This window comes from Pseudorca crassidens, chromosome 8 (assembly GCF_039906515.1).
Source record: "Pseudorca crassidens isolate mPseCra1 chromosome 8, mPseCra1.hap1, whole genome shotgun sequence".
Lineage (NCBI taxonomy): Eukaryota > Metazoa > Chordata > Mammalia > Artiodactyla > Delphinidae > Pseudorca > Pseudorca crassidens.
The window spans coordinates 24,160,389-24,181,046 of record NC_090303.1 but is presented as its reverse complement, the minus strand read 5'-3'; the positions used below and the strand labels follow the sequence as shown (position 1 = coordinate 24,181,046).

At 33.7% G+C, this 20,658-nt stretch overlaps 1 long non-coding RNA gene across 1 annotated transcript in view; it reads right to left on the bottom strand.

Annotated features, from left to right (window-relative positions):
• LOC137228920 (uncharacterized) overlaps nt 1–20,658 on the bottom strand; it is a 320,233-nt gene that overhangs the window by 63,269 nt on the left and 236,306 nt on the right. Inside the window, exon 8 of the long non-coding RNA XR_010945406.1 lies at nt 18,115–18,187. This is a non-coding gene — a long non-coding RNA (uncharacterized lncRNA). The remainder of the gene's footprint in view (nt 1–18,114; nt 18,188–20,658) is intronic.

Genomic DNA, 20,658 nt, shown 5'->3' with positions numbered 1-20,658 from the left:
ACTTTGCCATGTAGGAAGATGACTTGCCTGGAGCAGGATAAGGTCCAGGATTAGCTTAATATCACATTGTAAAGCATGCTTCACACACATGGGGGGTTTAGCTAGCACCCTAGAGCACAGTTAATGAATTATTTTTAGACCGTTCTGCAATTTTTTCAATTAGGCTTAAACATGACAGTTAAGGAAAGTTAAAACATTTTATTCTATAAAGTTCAAAGTGGAAAGGAAGCATTAGTAATGCAAGTTTCCCCATGATGTTCTATCAGTGTTATTCAACTTTCTTCAGGGGATTAAAGGATAATTTTTATTCTTGACCAATCTTGAGTCTCACTGCAAGACTTACTTAGCTGCAGCACAAGGATAGATCTTTGAGAATGACTTTCCAATCCCTGGCTATTTAACACAGTAAATGAAGTACTAGACCAATATAAAGAGAGATGTTTATTATAAATGTATCTAAATAAAAGTGCAAAATTCTGCTTCAAAATGAATAACTTTGACCACGCAAGCAGCATAGTAGTCAAATAGATGCATGCACCAAAAATATGTATGGGATAAATGTCTATGTATAGGTACACAACTATAGTATAATGTTAACAATCTTGGTGGCTTATCTTAGTTATTATTTTATTTTTAAAAGAATACATTTTCAGTCTTAACTACCTGCTCATATAAAAATCATATGTGCTTAGAAACTACACCTCTCAAATTAATTTAAATTATACATAAAGATTTACTTTAAGGGTCTTTGGTCTTTTGGAAAATTAGTTTACATTTCTAGCATCTCAGTGATAAGATATAGTGCCAAATCGCTATTGCTGAGAAAGCACATTCATATAAAATACAGGTTCCTTCACCAGAGATCTTTAAATTCCATGCATGGAGAATATGCTTTTGAATATAAGAAACTTCTGATGAAACCTAAGAAAAAGTAAGATGCAAATGCAAAACTCCAGTCCAGCTAGAAACAAAACAAGTAACCACTGAAATGCAAACATTATGAGAAAGAAGACTTCATTTACGTTATTCCCCATAGTACTCTTGGTGCCTGTGACAGCAGAGGACATATAATAGGTACTCAGGTGATTAAATACATGAATGAACAAAGGTAATAGAAATATTATTTGATTTCCTTCACAGAATTGCTTACTCAGAGAAATGAAGCAGAACTCAGAAATAATAACATGTGTAAGTGTAATTTTACCAGAGAAAATTAAAAATATAGTAAAAAAGGATATTGTAGGACATTTTCTCATGAGAAACAATAAAAAGTTCCATTCAAATTTGAATGCTATTAATTTATTGGTCGTAATTCAGGTCAGGTAAAATGGTATGATATTAGAAACACATCTGTAAAACATCTGTGTAAGTTTTTAGGGAATAATTTCAGAGACTTTCCTATGCTAGAATTCCCAAATTCACCTGTTGTAAAACAAAAAAAACCCAAACATTAAAAAAATTACTTTCTCCTTATCATTGAAAACTGTAACCTTTTGCCTTGTTACCTATTCCTTCTAAAGCCAACAGTATCAATTGAAGAATAAAAACCATATGATCATCTCAATAGATGCAGAAAAAGCTTTTGACAAAACTCAACACCCATTTATGATAAAAACCCTCCAGAAAGTAGGCATAGAGGGAACTTACCTCAACATAATAAAGGCCATATATGACAAACCCACAGCCAACATCATCCTCAATTGTGAAAAACTGAAACCATTTCCACTAAGATCAGGAACAGGACAAGGTTGCCCACTCCCACCACTATTATTCAGCTTAGTTTTGGAAGTTTTAGCCACAGCAATCAGAGAAGAAAAAGAAATAAAAGGAATCCAAATTGGAAAAGAAATAAAGCTGTCACTGTTTGCAGATGACATGATACTACAGATAGAGAATCCTAAAGATGCTACCAGAAAACTACTAGAGCTAATCAATGTATTTGGTAAAGTAGCAGGATACAAAATAATGCAAGAAATCTCTTGCATTCCTATACACTAATGATGAAGACTCTGAAAGAGAAATTAAGGTAACACTCCCATTTACCATTGCAACCAAAACAATAAAATACCTAGTAATAAACTAACTAAGGAGACAAAAGACCTGTATGCAGGAAACTATAAGACTCTGATGAAAGAAATCAAAGATGAATCAAACAGATGGAGAGATATACTATGTTCTTGGACTGGAAGAATCAACATTGTGAAAATGACTATACTACCCAAAGCAATCTACAGAGTCAATGCAATCCCTACCAAATTATCAATGGCATTTTTCACAGAACTAGAACAAAAAAGTTCACAATCTGTTTTGAAACACAAAAGACCCCGAATACCAAAGCAATCTTGAGAAAGAAAAACTGAGCTGGAGGAATCAGGCTCCCTGACTTCAGACTATACTACAAAGCTACAGTAATCAAGACAGTATGTTACTGGCACAAAACCAGAAATATAGATCAATGGAACAGGATAGAAAGCCCAGAGATAAACCCATGCACATATGGTCACCTTATTTTTGATAAAGGAGGCAAGAATATACAATGGAGAAAGGATATCCTCTTCAATAAGTGGTGCTGGTAAAACTGGACAGCTACATGTAAAAGAATGAAATTAGAACACTCCCTAAAACCAAACACAAAAATAAACTCAAAATGGATTAAAGACCTAAATGTAAGGCCAGACACTATAAAACTTGTAGAGGAAAACATAGGCAGAACATTCCATGACATAAATCACAGCAAGATCCTTTTTTGACCCACCTCCTAGAGAAATGGCAATAAAACCAAAAATAAACAAGTGGGACCTAATGAAACTTAAAAGCTTTTGCACAGCAAAGGAAATCATAAACAAGACAAAAACAGAACCCTCAGAATGGGAGAAAATATTTGCAAATGAAGCAACTGACAAAGGATTAATCTCCAAAATTTACAAGCAGCTCAAAATCAAAAAAACAAACAGCCCAATCCAAAAATGGGCAGAAGACCTAAATAGACCTTTCTCCAAAGAAGATATACAGATTGCCAACAAACACATGAAAGAATGATCAACATCATTAACCATGAGAGAAATGCAAATCAAAACTACAATGAGATATCACCTCACAGCAGTCATAATGGCCATCATCAAAAAATCTACAAACAATAAATGCTGGAGAGGGTGTGGAGAAAAGGGAACCCTCTTGCACTGTTGGTGGAAGTGTAGATTGATACAGTCACTATGGAGAACAGTATGGAGGTTCCTTAAAAAACTAAAAATAGAGCTGCCATATGACCCAGCAATCCCACTGCTGGGTATATACCCTGAGAAAACCATAGTTCAAAAAGAGTCATGTACCACAATGTTCACTGCAGCTCTATATACAATAGCCAGGACATGGAAGCAACCTAAGTGTCCATTGACAGATGAATGGATAAAGAAGATGTGGCACATATATACAATGGAATATTACTCAGCCATAAAAAGAAATGAAATTGAGTTATTTGTAGTGAGGTGGATGGACCTAGAGTCTGTCATACAGAGTGAATTAAGTCAGAAAGAGAAAAACAAATATCATATGCTAACACATATATATGGAATTAAAAAAAAATGGTCATGAAGAACCTAGGGGCAGAATGGGAATAAAGACGCAGACCTACTAGAGAATGGACTTGAGGACATGAGGAGGGGGAAGGGTAAGCTGGGACAAAGTGAGAGAGTGGCATGTACATTTATACACTACCAGATGTAAAATAGCTAGTGGGAAGCAGCCACATAACACAGGGTGATCAGCTCGGTGCTTTGTGACCACCTAGAGGGGTGGGATCGGGAGGGTGGGTGGGAGGGAGACGCAAGAGGGAAGAGATATGGGGATATATGTATATGTATAGCTGATTCACTTTGTAATAAAGCAGAAATTAGCACACCATTGTAAAGCAATTATACTCCAATAAAGATGTTTAAAAAATAAAATAAAAATAAAGCCAACAGTATCAAATTATAATTTATTATAGAAATGGTGGGTTTAAGATGCACCTAAATGATATTGTTAAATTCTGGAGTTACTGAGGCTTCAGAAAGGAAGTCTTACTGCAAAGTAAAATAACAGTTTGAAATGATAAATACCAAAGAGTCAACTCCAAGATGAGCATGATGCCATATGTTCAAAACAGAGTAAAGTATATAAATGAACATTCTAGCTGAGTTTTGTATAATGACTATAAAGAAAACAGATTCGAACTGAAGGTTAGGAGCACCTAACCTTCATGGTAGGTTAACCATAACCTCCAATCCAGGCATGAAGGTATATTGCTTTTCTAGGAATCCGAATGGAGCAGAAGTAGTCACTAGCTGGGTATTAAAAAGCAATAAAAAAAGGACAAGGATCCAATTGGTTTGGTCTGGAACTGGGATTAGTTTCTAGGCAAAGAAAATGGAAATAATTACTAATAAAATAATTGTACTTCAAACGAGCTGAAGAAACACAGGAACATAAGACTAATTCTAGACTAGCCCACCAGAGTCCAGTTTGCATGAGTACATCCTAGTCAAGACAATGTGAGGGTCGTTGCTCTGTTCATTCGTTAACTCACTCAACCTACGTCTTTCTTTTTCTTTTGAAATGGATTAAATTTCACAAGAAGTTGTAAAAATAGTGCAGAGAGGTCCCACAAAGGTAATATACTTTAAAAAATAATATTTACACAACCATTATACATTGTCAGAAACAGGAAATGGACATTAGTAAAATAGTATTAACTCAAATACAGTCATTATTCTGATTTCACCAGGCTTTACATCTTTTTTTTTCTTTTTTTGATGTATGGTTGTACACAATTTTATCACATATATAGATTAAACTTTACCACAGTCAGGAACTGTTGAAACACCACAAAGAAACTACCTGGTGTTACTCCTTAATAATCATACCTTTCCCCAGCTCTAAGTCCCGGTTACCACTTTTTTGTTCTCTATCCCTATAATTTTATCACTTTAAGAATGTTAAACAAATGGAATCATATAGTATGTGGTTAGAATTTTGTTCTGTTTTTGTTTGTTTTCATTTTTTTTCTTTGATCAGCACAATGCCCTTGAGATCCATTCAAGCTATTGCAGGTGTCAAAAGTTTATTTCTTTTTATTGCTGATTTTGTATTCTACTGTATGAATATATCACAGTTTATCTATTCACTTAGTTGGAAGATAATTGGGTTATTTCCAGATTTTAGCTGTTATGAATAAAACAGCTATGAACATTCATTTACTGCAGAGTTATTCATTCTTAGTTGGGTAAGAAATTGCCTACTAGCAAAGTATGAAGAGTTCCAGTTGCTGTGCATTCTTACCAGTCAACACATATTTATTGAGGACTAAGTACATGCAAGGCACAATACTAGTATCCAAAACTTTAACAAATTGGACATAGCCTTGCCTTTATGAATTAGTAAGGGAGGCAGACTTTATAAAACTGACCAGTTTGTTAAATGGAAAATGTAGAAATGTCCCTCTTTTTCAAGGTTTTCAATAATATTACAGTTCCAACATGTAATACATTCTATAAAAATTATTTAAGACCAATACTTAATAAATAATTATTAGAAAGCACCGATTAAATACAATTCCCACATTTTACAAATGACAAAACTGTGGATTGAGGACCTGGTGCCTTCATCATGGTCCTAAAACTACGTATGTCAGAACTTCAGATTAGGACACCAAGTCTCTTGTTGTTATTTTCATATTTTCTCACTACATTACATGGCCACTAATGAACTATTTTTTTATTTCATAGATGTTACACCTAAAATATTCCCATGCTTTAAGGAAAACTGGTATTATACAAACATATCATTTTCCACTGCCAAGAAATGAGTTAAAATAAAAATTAACATCCACTACAATGAAATCAATTAAGAAAGTAATATGGCAATTTGAACATCTCCTTTGAAATAAAAACATTATTAAAAAATCAAGTGTGAACAGCAATTTAAAAAATCAAATTATAGGCTTAGCATAAGCTTTCCTTTTCTTGGTTATGAGAAAGTAGAAATAGAAATTAAATATGCTCCATTAGTTGGCACTTTATGAAAACTGTTTCAGGGGTACTAGTGTACCTGAACTCACATCTATCTTTCATAGTTTTCAAATTCCAATCTTAAATGAAGTATTTTACATTTTGTAAATTAATATTTGGTTTCCATATTTAATGATTATTTGGTAAGTGTAAGAACTGCATCCAAATAAAATCAGCCCATGTTCTCAACAATTAATGCAAGCAGAAATAAAACAGCTATATTTCTTAGACAAAAGTAATTAGTTATTATATTTGGATAATTGTTGGAAAACACTCATTGTACTGTTGGACTCTGACAATGGAAACACGATCATGTTTTTTTCTTTTTCTAAAGCCAGACAAGGTCTAGGATGACTAGACCTATAAATTATAATATACACTAAAAATCTCTGTAATCGAAACAATGTAGTGCTAATTCATGAAGAGATACAGAGATCATTAGAATATAATAGAAGATACAGAAATAAAGCTAAGTACAATATATGAAGACATTTAGTATACTGATATCCGAATACCTGAGGCAAAAATCTATTTAAATGCTTCTGGTACAATTTGTTTGCCATTTGGGAAAATACAAGATTATTTCTAATCATTACAGCATATGCAAGAATTAACTCTAACAGGATCAGAGATCTAAATATAAAACATGAAGCTATCCAAGTAGCAGAAGAAACCATGAATGAAATTTTCTATAACCTGGATGTAGAGGAAGGTTTTGCAATTAGAATTCAAAATTTCATGCAATAAAAAATGATTAACAAATTGGTCCACATATAAATAATTTTAAAAGACTTTTACATGGCAAACTAAACCAATAGAAAATAAAAAAAAAAACCATAAACCAAGTCAAAACCTAGATGACAAACTGGAAGAAAATATTTATAACATATATTCCATATAAAGAGTAATATATCAAATATATACAGAAGTTTTTAAATATAGGAATTTCTAAAAACTCTTCAAAAAATAAGCAAAAGTTAAAAAACAAGTTGCATAAAAGATATAAGAATAGCCTTAAATATGAAAATATATTTAACTTCATATATAAAAAAGAGTTACATAAGTCAAAACTGCATTTCGATACCATTTCTCGTGTACCAACCCGGCAAAAATTTAGAAATTTGAGAATACATTCTATTGATGAAGCTGTGGAGATATTTTATATATTGTGGGTGAAATGCAAAATGGCAAAAGCCCCTTGTAAGGGAATTTGGTGATATTAATAGAACTACCTATGTATTTGTCCTTTGACACAGCCATCTTGCATCTATGAATTTACCATGAACTTACAGTCTCCATAATACAAAAACATACATGCGCACAATTATTCATCATAGCATTATTTGTAATTACAAAATGTTAAAAACTGTGTAAACACCCACACAATAAGAAATTGATTGAGTTAATATCACACACACATACACAGACACTGTGCAGGTATGTAAAAGAATACAAGAGTTCATAAGTTGATATGGAGTGATTTCCAGACTATATCATAACATTTTTAGAAAGCAAATAGCAAAACAGTCCAGAGTATATATGGTATAATATTTCCATATAAGACAGAAGGGAAAATAAGGAAACATCCAAGTGTTTGCTAATTTTACAATAAGAAACACAGCAAGGACATAGAAGAGAACAACAACACTGGTTATCTACAAGTATAAAAGAGAAAGTGAAAAATGTAAGAGGAAGTAACATTTCATGGAATATTGCATTTTTACAGTTTCAAATTTTGGAATCATATCAATGCTCTACATAATTAAAATTTTTAAAAGAATGGAAAAATAAAACTGCCAAATTTAATGCAAATAGACACAAATTAATCAACCATATATCTAAGGAATAACATCTCCACTAAGTAAAATAAAATAAAATAAAATGAAACAAAAATAAAAACACAAATTAACTTTATAAAGCAATTCTTTGACTATATATCCTCAGGCTAAAGAAGAAAAAGAAAAAAAGGAACTCCAAACATATCTTGAACTTTTAAAAATAGGATTGTTTTTAATTTCTTTGGGGTTTAACAAGTGTGACTATTTTGTATATGCTATAATATTGAGCAAATGAATAAATATATTTATATTTCTACTGTGGAGGAAGGAAAGTACAACAATGGGTTGGGAAAAGCAAAATAAATCCCTTTGGACATATCTATGTACATATGTATCTATCTCCCACCTCCACCTCTGCCTGGAAATAATGACATTCTATTGGCAATGAACAAACCTAGCATTTAGAAAACTAGATCCTTTTTTCTAAATACTATTCTCCACTAAAAGACAACAGGGAATCTTGGAGAAATAGCTAATTCCAAGGCTGGGTGGAGAAAATTAGGATGAACCTGGAATTTTTCTGTGCCAGAAAATTAAGAAGTGATCAAAAAGTGATGTTAGCATGCCACAATGACACAGGGATCAACTTGAAGGGGGATCCCTCTGGCCAAATCTGGAACTTGAACCTCTAATTAAACAAAGACATTAATGGATTATAACCCATCGAATAAAATAAGAACCCGTGAATGAAAACTATCAATACAAATAAGTAAACAAATTAACGAGAATAGAAAAATTCTTCCTTACAGTAGAATTATCACTTATAAATATAGAAGAATAATAGAGTTAGGAAGTTACTATTTTGCACTATCACAGGCAAGAAACAAATAATTGCTAAATTTAGAGGTGAAAATTTTGATGAAGAACAGGAATTCACATAGCCTCAAATTATCTTCCTCAAAACTACATATTAATCACATTAAAAGGGAAAATAATCAGTTTATAGCAAATAAACCAGCCAACACATCAGCCAAGTGATCAAAATTATCATCACTAAGAGGGAACAAACATCATGGGTGTATAGATGATACCTTAAGAAGGACACAGCATAACATATGTAGTTTTCCAGCCCCTAAATACCCCTAAACACAAGGAAACACCAGCAAAACCCATGTGAAGAAAATTCAAATAAAATGTCAGACCTATATTATTAAAAACAAAAAAGTCAGTGTCCTGGAAAACAAAGAAAAGTTTAAATAAATGTTCTAGATTTAACGCCTCAAAATTAAATTTAATAGACATTTCAAGTAAATGCATACACAATCATGGATATGATTTTACACCAGTAAAAAATAGCCAGGAAGGATATATTGGGACAGTTGAAGAAAATAGAATGTGAAATATAGACAAAAATACACCAATGTTCAATTTCATGAATTTGATCATTTTACTATGGCTATGTAAGAAGAGCTCTTCATTCCTACAGAAATCGTATTAAAGCAATAAGTGGTAAACGATGCATGTTGTATGTATCCTCAGAAAAATATTAGACGTAGAAAAGTGATGAAGCAAATGGGACAAAATATTAAAAAATTGATGAATCTGGATAAAGGGCATTTGACATGTCTCAGTATTTTTGATTCAATGCTAAATATTTTGGATAAAAATTTATAATGATTCTGGAATATGTTATTTTTCTTTAAAGAGGGTTAAATTTTTTTGACAACAGATGGTGTATCAGTGGACAGTGGATCAACTCCTCCCAGTGTTGATTCTGTTGAGTGCCATTATTAAAGGGCTATTCTACATCAGTTTTGCTGTTACTTTTAGGCTGTAGTCTTTACTCCTAAAGTATGTGCCTTATACTCAAAGTGTGGCTTGACTCCTAGGGTGTCTCCTTCCTGGAGCCTCAACAGAAGACTTTAAGTCTTTGAGAAGATTCTTCCAACATTCCAGGTCTTGACCTTCAACTTTGGTCTTCTCAGTACTATGTGAATGATGAGATTTCTGCTCAGTTTTTTTTGCCTCTGGTTACCATTTATGGCTGGGTTTTAGTTTTAGCTTTTCTTTCCTTTCTCTCTCTCTCTCTTTCTTTCTTTCTTTTTCTTTCTCTCTTTCTTTCTTCTTTCTCTTTCTTTCTCTCTCTCTCTCTCTCTCTCTTTCTCCCTCCCTCCCTCTCTCTCTCTCCCTCCCTCCCTCCCTCCCTTCCTTCCTTCCCTCCTTCTTTCTTTCTTTCTTTCTTTTTTTCATCTTTTTCTTTCTTGTCTCATCTTTCACATGCAAGGATTAGGAATCAACCAACATCTTCAGGGAGATTAGTCTGAAAATTATTTTTACTCACTATTGTAGTTCCCTCATTTCAAGGATTTTGCTTCTCAAGTCCCATTCAATTTAGCAGCTTTAAAATCCTGCCATTGTTTTTCAGCCTTGTGAGACTGCTACTTTTTGCTTGGGTTCTGCTCCACTGTGCAATGAACTGGAAAATGGCTTCAAGGAAAAACCTGGGTGAATGTAGAACTTATCTTATGTGCTTCCATTGTCTCAAAGGTTATAGACCCTCAAACCCTGCCTGCTTTGGTTCCTCTCCAGTGCTTTCAAATAGTTGTTTTATATGTTTTGTCTAGCTTTTATAATTTTTTTGGTGGGAGGATTTACCTGAAACAAGTTACTTTGGTGTAGTCAGAACCAAAACTTTGAAAATTGTTATTTGACTTCACATTTATTATTCTTATTTTAGGGATTCACCCATAGTATAGAGGTAGTAACAGCAGAATAACAGTTTAAATCCAGATCTTTTAATGACAAGTCATCTTTCAGTTATACCTAAAGTGTTATAAGTACTTATTATAAAAGTACTTGCAGAATCTACTGTGTATAAAATTCATTAGAATATATGTTATTTGTGTTAGGCTTATTAACCTTCATATATGCTACATATATATGTGTGTGTATATATATATATATATTTCCTTCCAAGCACAGTAGAGCTCAGCATATATAAAATCTATTTCTAAGCATCCTATTCTAAAGTGCTATTACTTTTGTGATATGCATTTATTTGACATGACTGATGGTCTCAGGAGCGAATCTAGGGCAGAAGAGAACTTAAACTGTTAACTCAATATCAAAATTGCTAGGATGAGTCATTAACTCTAATGAAGAACGTTTTTTCTTTCCTTTTTATATTTTATTCACTCATGTAATAAATAATAGTCATAATAAAACTATAAAAGTGATAATGATGATTTGGGTGCTTGTATAATTTCACACTTCCAGAAGGGCTAAATCCATCCATGATTGGTTGTTTAAATTATATGTCTTAATATGGCACTTGGTATTTTAAAAAAGAAAATGTATTTTGAGAGAATTTCATACTAAAAATAAATCTGCCTCAATTAGAAAGCTTGGATCCTCATTCTCCTGCTCATTTAGCTTAACGAATGCCATTAGCATGGGCTGTTGATCATAACGGATAAGATATGACTTGCTTTCTCTCTCCCTTAATGTTTTCTAATCCAGGAAAAAAAAAATCCCCCATCCAGGTTGAGTTTTTATAAGCTTAGTCATTCCTCGTCTGAGAATAAGGATTAATACAAAACAATTCATTTGGAGTTAATTTTGATAAGAACACAGTCAATAAATCCTTGCTTTCCAACTTATCATTTGTGGAAATTCAAACACATTGAAGAAGAATATGGATGATAATGCATTAGAGTTTGGAAGATTAAATATATTTATAAAATATATAAAATATGTCTATAACATATAATATGTAGTTTTTAAAAATTTATTTATTTATTGGCTGCATTGGGTCTTTGTTGCTGCGCGCAGGCTTTCTCTAGCTGAGGCTAGTGGGGGCTACTCTTTGTTGCGGTGCGCGGGCTTCTCATTGTGGTGGCTTCTCTTGTTGCAGAGCACAGGCTCTAGGTGTGCGGGCTTCAGTAGTTGTGGTGCACAGGCTCAGCAGTTGCTCAGTGGCATGTGGGATCTTCCCAGACCAGGGATCAAACCAGTGTTCCCTGCATTGGCAGGTGGATTCTTAACCACTGCACCACCAGGGAAGTCCCTATATTTTTTAATTTACTCTGACAAACTGATATAGATATATATCAGTATGTGTGTGTGAGAGTGTGTGTATATTTATGTATGTATGTATAGCTACCAACTTATTATAACTTCAAAGCTTAACCCCTCTTATTCTCAAAAGGGATAAGTTCCCTTTAGGGAATAAAATAGTTTTTTAGGACAAGCTCTCTGATTCACCAATAGAGAATGTTAAGGGAAATTGTGCCACGATAATATGTCAGTGGAAGAGGGCTGAATAACACTGGCTAGATGACCAAATTTAAAGCATATGAACTTTGAAATGGCTTTCTGTTGATATCAGTTTACTTTCATAGTTTACTATATCAGTATAGTAGGTTCTAGAAGAGCAAACTTATTGGTAGAAATTTCAGACCTGGAAGCTGGTACTACAGTAACACAGGAATGGTACATTTTTGTCTCAGAAAAACCCCGTCAAATCAAAGTGTACCTTTCATATCAAGTATGGCTCAAAATTTTTGATATTCTATTTTTCTGAGGCAGGGGAATACTTTAAAAGATTATTCAGAAGTACCCTAGGGAGACAACTGGGGAAACTGTCAACCTGTTGACAATACCGAGAAACAATAAGGGGTTTATAAATAATCTCTGTCTGTCATGTAGAGCCAAAAAACAGAAAAGCAAACAAAAAAGAAAATCATAAAAACCATTTCAATAAGACATAAAAACATGAATCGTAACAGTATAGGTGAAGTCTGAATGTGGAAGAGTGAATAAACAGGAGGGAAAGTGTAAGAAGATGAAATTAAAATAAAATACCAGAATATAGTACAAAACACAGAGTTTACAAATAACAGGAGTAATAATGTGTATAAAGGGAAAAAAGAGTAAAATGTAGCATAAATGCAAAATTAGGGAAACAAGGAATCTTATTCAGGTTTGTCTTTGGATTTCAGAAAGTAATGAAATATGATGGTAAGTGAGAACAGCTGGATCAAAGCTGTTGATGCTGACTTGGTAAAAGTGAAGAGCAGTGAAAAAACCAGAGTACCTTTTGTCTTTCCCCACCCCTTCAAACACTACCCAAGAGACTTTATATTAAAGTTTATGAATTTGAGGTATTTCTCATATATGGATTCAGGTGACTCCTGAAAGATGAAATTTAGTAGGAGAGCAGAACTTTTTAATGATCTACTTAACAAAGAAAAAGGGAGATGAGAGGAAAATATTTAGTGGATGAAATGAAAAGAAGGAAGGGATGGGCAAAGAGAAGAGGAAGGGAAAGAAGGTAGGCAAAATTTTGTTTCAGAAAGTTTCAAGAAATAGGTAACAGACAGTGATGTTGGCCAAGTGTAACCTGGACGTGATGTGGTGCAGTAGCTTTCACCTCACCTTTTGTATTTATAAATCATTTCCAAGGCAATTATAAAGGAAGCAAATGTATATAAAATGTGTACGTTATTTGGCACTTAGCAGAATACTTCCTACTTAAAGGTATGATATTACACTTAGAAAGAGTTGTGTTCTTGATTCTCTTGGAGAATGAAGGAAAGAAATACAAGGGGAAAGAATGTTACTGTTAATACATTTCAAAAGAAAATAGTAATTACCTATCTCAGTTATGTTTCTATTGACTACCGCTTATAATGTCATGTTCAAATACCATGAAGTAGACATTTTCCATGGAGAAAAAGGAAAAAAAATCATGTTATGATGCTAGGCACCAGCTGTCTATGACAAGACCCACTTTTCCCTAAGTGAGTATGATGCAAGTTAAACATTACAAAGGTTCTATAGTTATGCTTCTTTTGTTAGAAGTGGGATGGGTGCACTGTAGCCAGAGAACCCAAAATATAACTTTGAGTTAGGAATTCTGAATGTGAAATCAGAAATCATTACAGAGTATTGCATCTCTGAGATAAGTTTAGAACATGACCCAAATATCCAAGATATTTAATAAAAAATTTTTAAGTGATCTCTTCACTCTAACTGTTGGCTGGTTTTGTTCTTGGCATCATTTTTCCTAGTTTTGTTTGTTTGTTTTTGATTTTTAGTTTTTTTGTGTTTTTTTCTGAGCATTATGGAAAGGAGCCAAAGCTCTAAACCAGAAGAGTTAATTGTTCACCATTGAAAATATATGATCTATTCCAACTGGGCTGACAAACAGAACAAAAGAACACAAGTCATTCAATCAAATGTTAAGAAAAAATAACTTCCTGTTGTTTGAGATAATATCTTCAGACTTAAGTTTTCCCTTTAGCTTATATAAGTTACTAATAAAATAAAAATTAATTCTTTATGATTTCTTTTATTAATAAAAGTAAAACAAATTTAAAAGATAATTGGGTTAATTTAATAAATAATAATGGTGAAATAATTTATTGTTCATTGTAGTTACATTCTTGCCAATATTATTTTTATAAATGAATGAATCAGTAGCATAGGAATTCACTCACATTCAGCTCAGTTGTATTCCCTTCCCAAATTTGATTATATTGTTTCTGTCTTCATTTGACTGTTAACTGTGCTCTCCTCCTCCTCCTTTTTCTCTTGTTCTTTCTCCCCTTTCTCTTGCCCCTCCTTTTCCTCCTCCCTCCAAACTTGTTTTAGATTTTGATGGTTTTGAACACATAAATTATCCCATTGCAAACATTTATCAGTGGCTCATTATTCTTTATGATAGTAGATCTTGACACTCTTAGCAGGATTAAGACAAAAAGAGAACAGATAATGTTATCATAAAATTATATTGTTAACAAATCAATTTTCTTGGTTGTTTTGATTGATGTAGGCGCTATTCAAATTCCAACTTTTAGAAGCATTTTTGAGTCAGAAAGTAAAATTTTACTGCTGGGTGAACAATCCATCTATAGATGATTTTAAAACATATCAAGAGTTAAAAATTGCAAATGTAGAACATCTCAATCATTTATAATTACTTATCAATGTTTTTAAACTGAAGCTGCATTTCAGAATTTGAAAGCTTAATTGGAAACAACACAAAATGCTGTATTTTCATTGCCTCAGGTTGAGGGAATGGATAAGACAGTTTTGTGATTAAAAGAGTTAAGCATTCTGCATAAGGCTTGAACAGATGAAAGTTTTGGGGTTTTTTCTTTTAAGTTATCAAATTCTCCTTTGCAAATGGACCACGGTGTCTGCCCTTTTAAATTTATGATGGATGCTACACAATTAACATTATCATGACAACTGAAATGTGAAAGCAATAGACATACAAAAAGTAATTGCAATAAAAACTACTGGCATTTTTCAAGTGCAAGAGTAGAAAATATTCTAACTCAGCAACTGATCTTTTTTTTTAACCTTCATTTAACATATAAATTTGTTTTTACTATTTAATGGATTTCTTTTTTCTTATTTAATGTCAATACAATTATATTTTTCTGGATAAATTTTTGTTTCCTTTCTCTATGAGAATAAGTAAGAATAGCTTCATGAAAAATAAATTCAGCAAATATTAGTTGGTTTACTTATTTTACTTTATATTAGTCATCTTTTTTAACAAAATTATTTTCGGCTGAGTTTGGTCTTCGTTGCTGCGTGTGGGTTTTCTCTAGCTGCGGTGAGCGGGGGCTGCTCTTCGTTGCGGTGCGCGGGCTTCTCATTGCGGTGTCTTCTCATTGCGGAGCACGGGCTCTAGGTGCGCGGGCTTCAGTAGTTGTGGCACATGGGCTTTGTTGATCTGGGGCATGTGGGATCTTCCCGGACCAGGGCTCGAACCTGTGTACCCTGAATTGGCAGGCGAATTCTTAACCACTGCACCCAGGGAAGCCCTATATTAGTCACCTTAATTCATGACTGTTGTTACCTTTAAGAAGCAATATTTTATTGGACTACCAAAAGAGATAGTTATGTCAGCTTTAGCATTATTCACTTTCATTCTATATGCTTTTGTGGATTCTCATAAATAAGCTTTATGTCCTATATTTATGAGTGCATATTATTGTTGTTGTTATTATTATTATTTTTTGCAGTACGCGGGCCTCTCACTGTTGTGGCCTCTCCCGCTGCGGAGCACAGGCTCCGGATGTGCAGGCTCAGCGGCCATGGCTCACGGGCCTAGCCGCTCCGCGGCATGTGGGATCTTCTCGGACTGGGGCACGAACCTGTGTCGCCTGCATTGGCAGGCGGACCCTCAACCACTGCGCCACAAGGGAAGTCCTGTTATTTTTTTTAGTACCTTTACCTTGTAGAGCATACTGGGATTTTGCATTTCAGCTTTACTTTCCTTAAGTAATTGTTGGCATTTTATTCCTTTCCCTTTAAGTCTAATTCATATTAGCAGTTAGAATTTGAAGAGAATTGAATGACTCCAGAATTTTAAAATTTTTTCCCGCTTTTTAATAATAGCAATAATAAATGTGCTATAATTTTAAGAGTTTATGTATATTTATATTTCTGGACAAAGATTCTTAGATTCTAATTTCATGAAAGTTTTGATTATTTAGTTTCTCAGATCAGATTTGATGTTATAATTTCTAGTCTATATTCAGTAAAATCATATACTGTAAGTGAGTGGAAAAGGAATAGGAAGCATGCTTTGGAAATCAGCAATAGTGAAAGTCAGCATGGAAAAAATCTCTAAGCTTGCAGTTATGCCTTCAGAGTTCCAACTCTAGCTCTGTTATTATCTGTTATCTAGGTGGTAAACGTGATCCATTTATGGAGCTAATTTGAATAAACTTTCTAATCCTGTGTATTTTATACAATTGTTGTGATGATTATTTTAAAAAATTTTTTAAAAAGAGCTTTGTTCAATCAAAAGAATTATGCACTATAAAATTATCTATATTATTAAAAAGCATAAAAAAGCAAGGTAAGCTAGAAATAAGAATAGCAAAATATGTCCAATAAAGGAAATTGCCATAGAGAACGCGCAAGAAAAAAATGAGTCACTTGTTTATGAGAACTAAGAGGTATCTTGTCACCATTAGGATACAAAGGAAAATAATGATGACGATGGGCCTTTTTTTTTTGTGGTACGCGGGCCTCTCACTGTTGTGGCCTCTCCCCTTGCGGAGCACAGGCTCCGGATGTGCAGGCTCAGCGGCCATGGCTCACGGGCCCAGCCGCTCCGCGGCATGTGGGATCTTCCCGGACCAGGTCATGAACCCGCGTCCCCTGCACCAGCAGGCGGACTCTCAACCACTGTGCCACCAGGGAAGCCCCTGTGGGCCATTTTTAACACAAGTGTAGTTATAAGTTAAGAAAACATTTTTTTCTCCTGTTAAGTAAGTATTAGTCCAAGTAAACTGATCTTACTTTTTCTTTTTTTTTTTTTTTTTTTGGCTGTGCCTCACACCATGTGGATCAAACCTGTGCCTCCTGCTTTGGAAGCATGGAGTCTTAACCACTGGACCACCAGGGAAGTCCCTAAACTGATCTTTGAAAAACCATTATGCTAGAGAGATTTTGCTGCATTGACAGTAAAAATCTTCTCATGACCAGTGTAATGACAAGTTTCCAAAAATGTTAGAGCCTCCAGGAAGTCAACCTGGACTTTACCTTTCCATGTCTGTCAATGACAGCTATGATGTGTATGCCCTCACGGTAAAGTTTAGCCATCCTTTCAAACTTTTGTTAAAAGAGTACAAGATATTAGTTGCAATCTCTACAATTTCACATAAATCTGAAGATAGAATTCACAAGGTTTTCTATCTTTTTTTGTGTAGACAAATGTCCAAATTTTAGGCACTGTTAAAAAAAATCTGCTTGCTACTCTGTAGCAGTTCTCAGGCTCATAAACATTTTCTAGACCATAATGTTTTTGATGTGCTGTTTTAGGAGCTTTAAATCAAAGCATATTATATTCTTATACTTTAGCACGTGTTTTTAAATTTAACAAAGGGAGAATCTAAATTTCCAAGAAAAAAAAAATGACACGTGGGATTAATAGACAAAACAGAACTTTTAAGAGTATCCAATTGACAGCACCAGCGTAATAGCACTAGTGGGCTGTATGAAGGCAGTTTTTCTGCACTAATGAGTAGCTACCATTTCGTGGGTGGAATATCCACTATAAGCTTTGAGACCTATGGGTGGGTAGTAACACTGACTAATTTACCAATTCTCATTCTGTGCATGTTGCTAGAAACTGCTTTCTTTTTCTCCATCCCAGTAAACACTTAATATTAAGAATTACAGTGTTTCATGTCAAAATAAGGGGAAACTGGCCTTGGGCCACATTTGTAAATCTACATTCGAGTACACCATCAATCAAATCTTACCCGAATGCCAGTGTGCGTCTGGGTATTACAGAGGTTCAGTAGAGTCACTCATCTTCTTTCCACAAAAACAGATCTAGTGAAAAATTTTAAAACAAAAGAAAAAAACAGAAGAAATTAATTTTATATTACAACTCTACTTCATCTACCAACAATAAGTTGTTGACTTATATATGAGTCTGTGCTATTTACAGATTATTACTTGTACACATTTAAGCATATTCAGAGTTCTGTTTCTCTACATGTTTCCATTTCATTACTTTTTCATTTATTCAAGATATTCACATGACTAAACATGGGAGAGCTGTTACTTTGAAACTACTCTATAGTACAATGGACATTGCCTTTTACTTTGTTGAATTATTTTGCTTGAACTGGTTAGAATATTTAGAGCACTGGTTTTAATGTACTGGCTTGACATGAAGTGACACTAAAATGATGTCCTTGAGGACTTATGTTCATTCAACCCAGTTAAAGTTCTTGTTCTTAAAATGAAGAAAATGTAGATATCTGCAATATTCTCTGAAGCTTACTTGAAAATATTTAACTACTTTAGATAATACCTACATTCTTTTAGATTTATTCTATATTTTCCTATTAATTAACATATGTAAGTATTTTTTAATGTCACCTTTAGGTCCAAGAAAGAATGGCAAATATTTTCATTTTCTTTTTTTTTCTTTTCTTTTTTTTTTTTTTTGCGTTATGCGGGCCTCTCTCTGTTGTGGCCTCTCCCATTGCGGAGCACAGGCTCCGGACGCGCAGGCTCAGCGGCCATGGCTTACGGGCCTAGCCGCTCTGCAGCATGTGGGATCTTCCGGGACCGGGGCACGAACCCATGTCCCCTGCATCGGCAGGCAGACTCTCAACCACTGCACCACCAGGTAAGCCCCATTTTTCTTTTTAAAGTGATTTTTAGTCAAGTATTACATTTCATACATTAGGTGGACTATATTATAGTTTACATTTGCTTAAAAGTCTTCCCTAAGTATTATATAGGATACAGCAGAATTGACTAAGAGTACGTATATTTATAGTCTTATGTGTACAAATACTGAAAATGAACATATATGGTAAAATATTTGTAATTAATTTAACTAGATTATTAACAAATCACATACAGACACATTGGTTCTAAAAGAGATTATTTTCCCAGATAAAAAAGAGTAAAAAAATAACCCACCATGGTATTCAAAGAAAAGGTTTCATGGTAAAATATTTCACAAAAATAATTGTTATTTTAACTTCCTACTATTTCTGGTCACCAGCACAGTTCATAAGGTGACCAAGGATTACATCACTTCTTAACAATGGCCTGACAAATTATGCATAGACTTTTTAGAAGCTGGTGACATGAATTGAGAGAAGAAAAGAAAGCATCATTCTTAGTAGCATTTTTTAAATTTAATGCCCTTAACTATGAATATTTTTTAAACTTAGAGATCAGAGAATTTATCATAGAGGATACAAATATAATAAATGTATATCGATTTGCTTAAAAGAAGTGACTATTCAGACAAGGTCTTCTACCCACTTGGGTCTACTCACATTTCAGACATTTTTTTTTCATATTTTGTTTTAATGAAACAACACTTCTGGCAAGTCCTGTGTTTGATTTCCTAATACGTACAAAAACCTGCTATTTGAGTGGCAGATTCACCAGCCAGAAGCTGGCTCTGAACATGTCAGATATATTGGCACAAGCAGAGCTCAGGTGCTGTTGGAAGTCCCTGCCAGCAGGTCAAAGTCAGCTCAGAGTTGGAATCAGAGCCAGGAATTACATCTGGGTCATCAGGCACTGCGAGCAATCATTGCAGCAGGATCAGATTTCAGACAAGGAGTCATAGTCGATGGCCTGTCACAGGTGTGCTTGCTAGACATGAGTGCATAGCGGGTGGTGAGAAACGTAAAGCAAGCAGTCAATCAATATTGATTTCTTTCTGCTTTTTGTATCTTTTACATAAATACTGGCCAATCACAGAAGACGAAATGTGGAATCCTAAGTCTGTGAGCTGCCCACAATTGATAAAATGATACATGATAACAAAAATTGCCCCCAGATTAATAAAAACAGATATTTTTATAATACCACAGCTTATTTCTGCTTTTCTGTGCACTCCGATTTTACACTTTAAACTGCTATATTTAAATTTTCGTTTCTTTCCTTTCTTGGTACTTTAAAATTTGTATTACAATTTCATTCACAGCTATTGTATTATTGCATGTATTCTAAAGATAGATTAAAGAATTCCCATTTCAGTCATGTAATTGAGCTCTTTTCATTATAGATTTTGATTTTAGAAAATCCTAACATATGTGTTAATTTTAAAATATACTTTCTTTTCAATTAAGAGTAATTAAACTACCTTAAAGAGTTAAAATGGAATTCCAGACCTTCAAGTCAGTTTATAATTGTACTTGTACATTAATACCTGATATGTTTTACACTTCCTCATATCTGATGATTATCTTTTAAAGTCTCCATTATATTAAATATATACTAGAAACTCACTATTGCAATAATGTGGAGAAGTCAATTTTACAGGA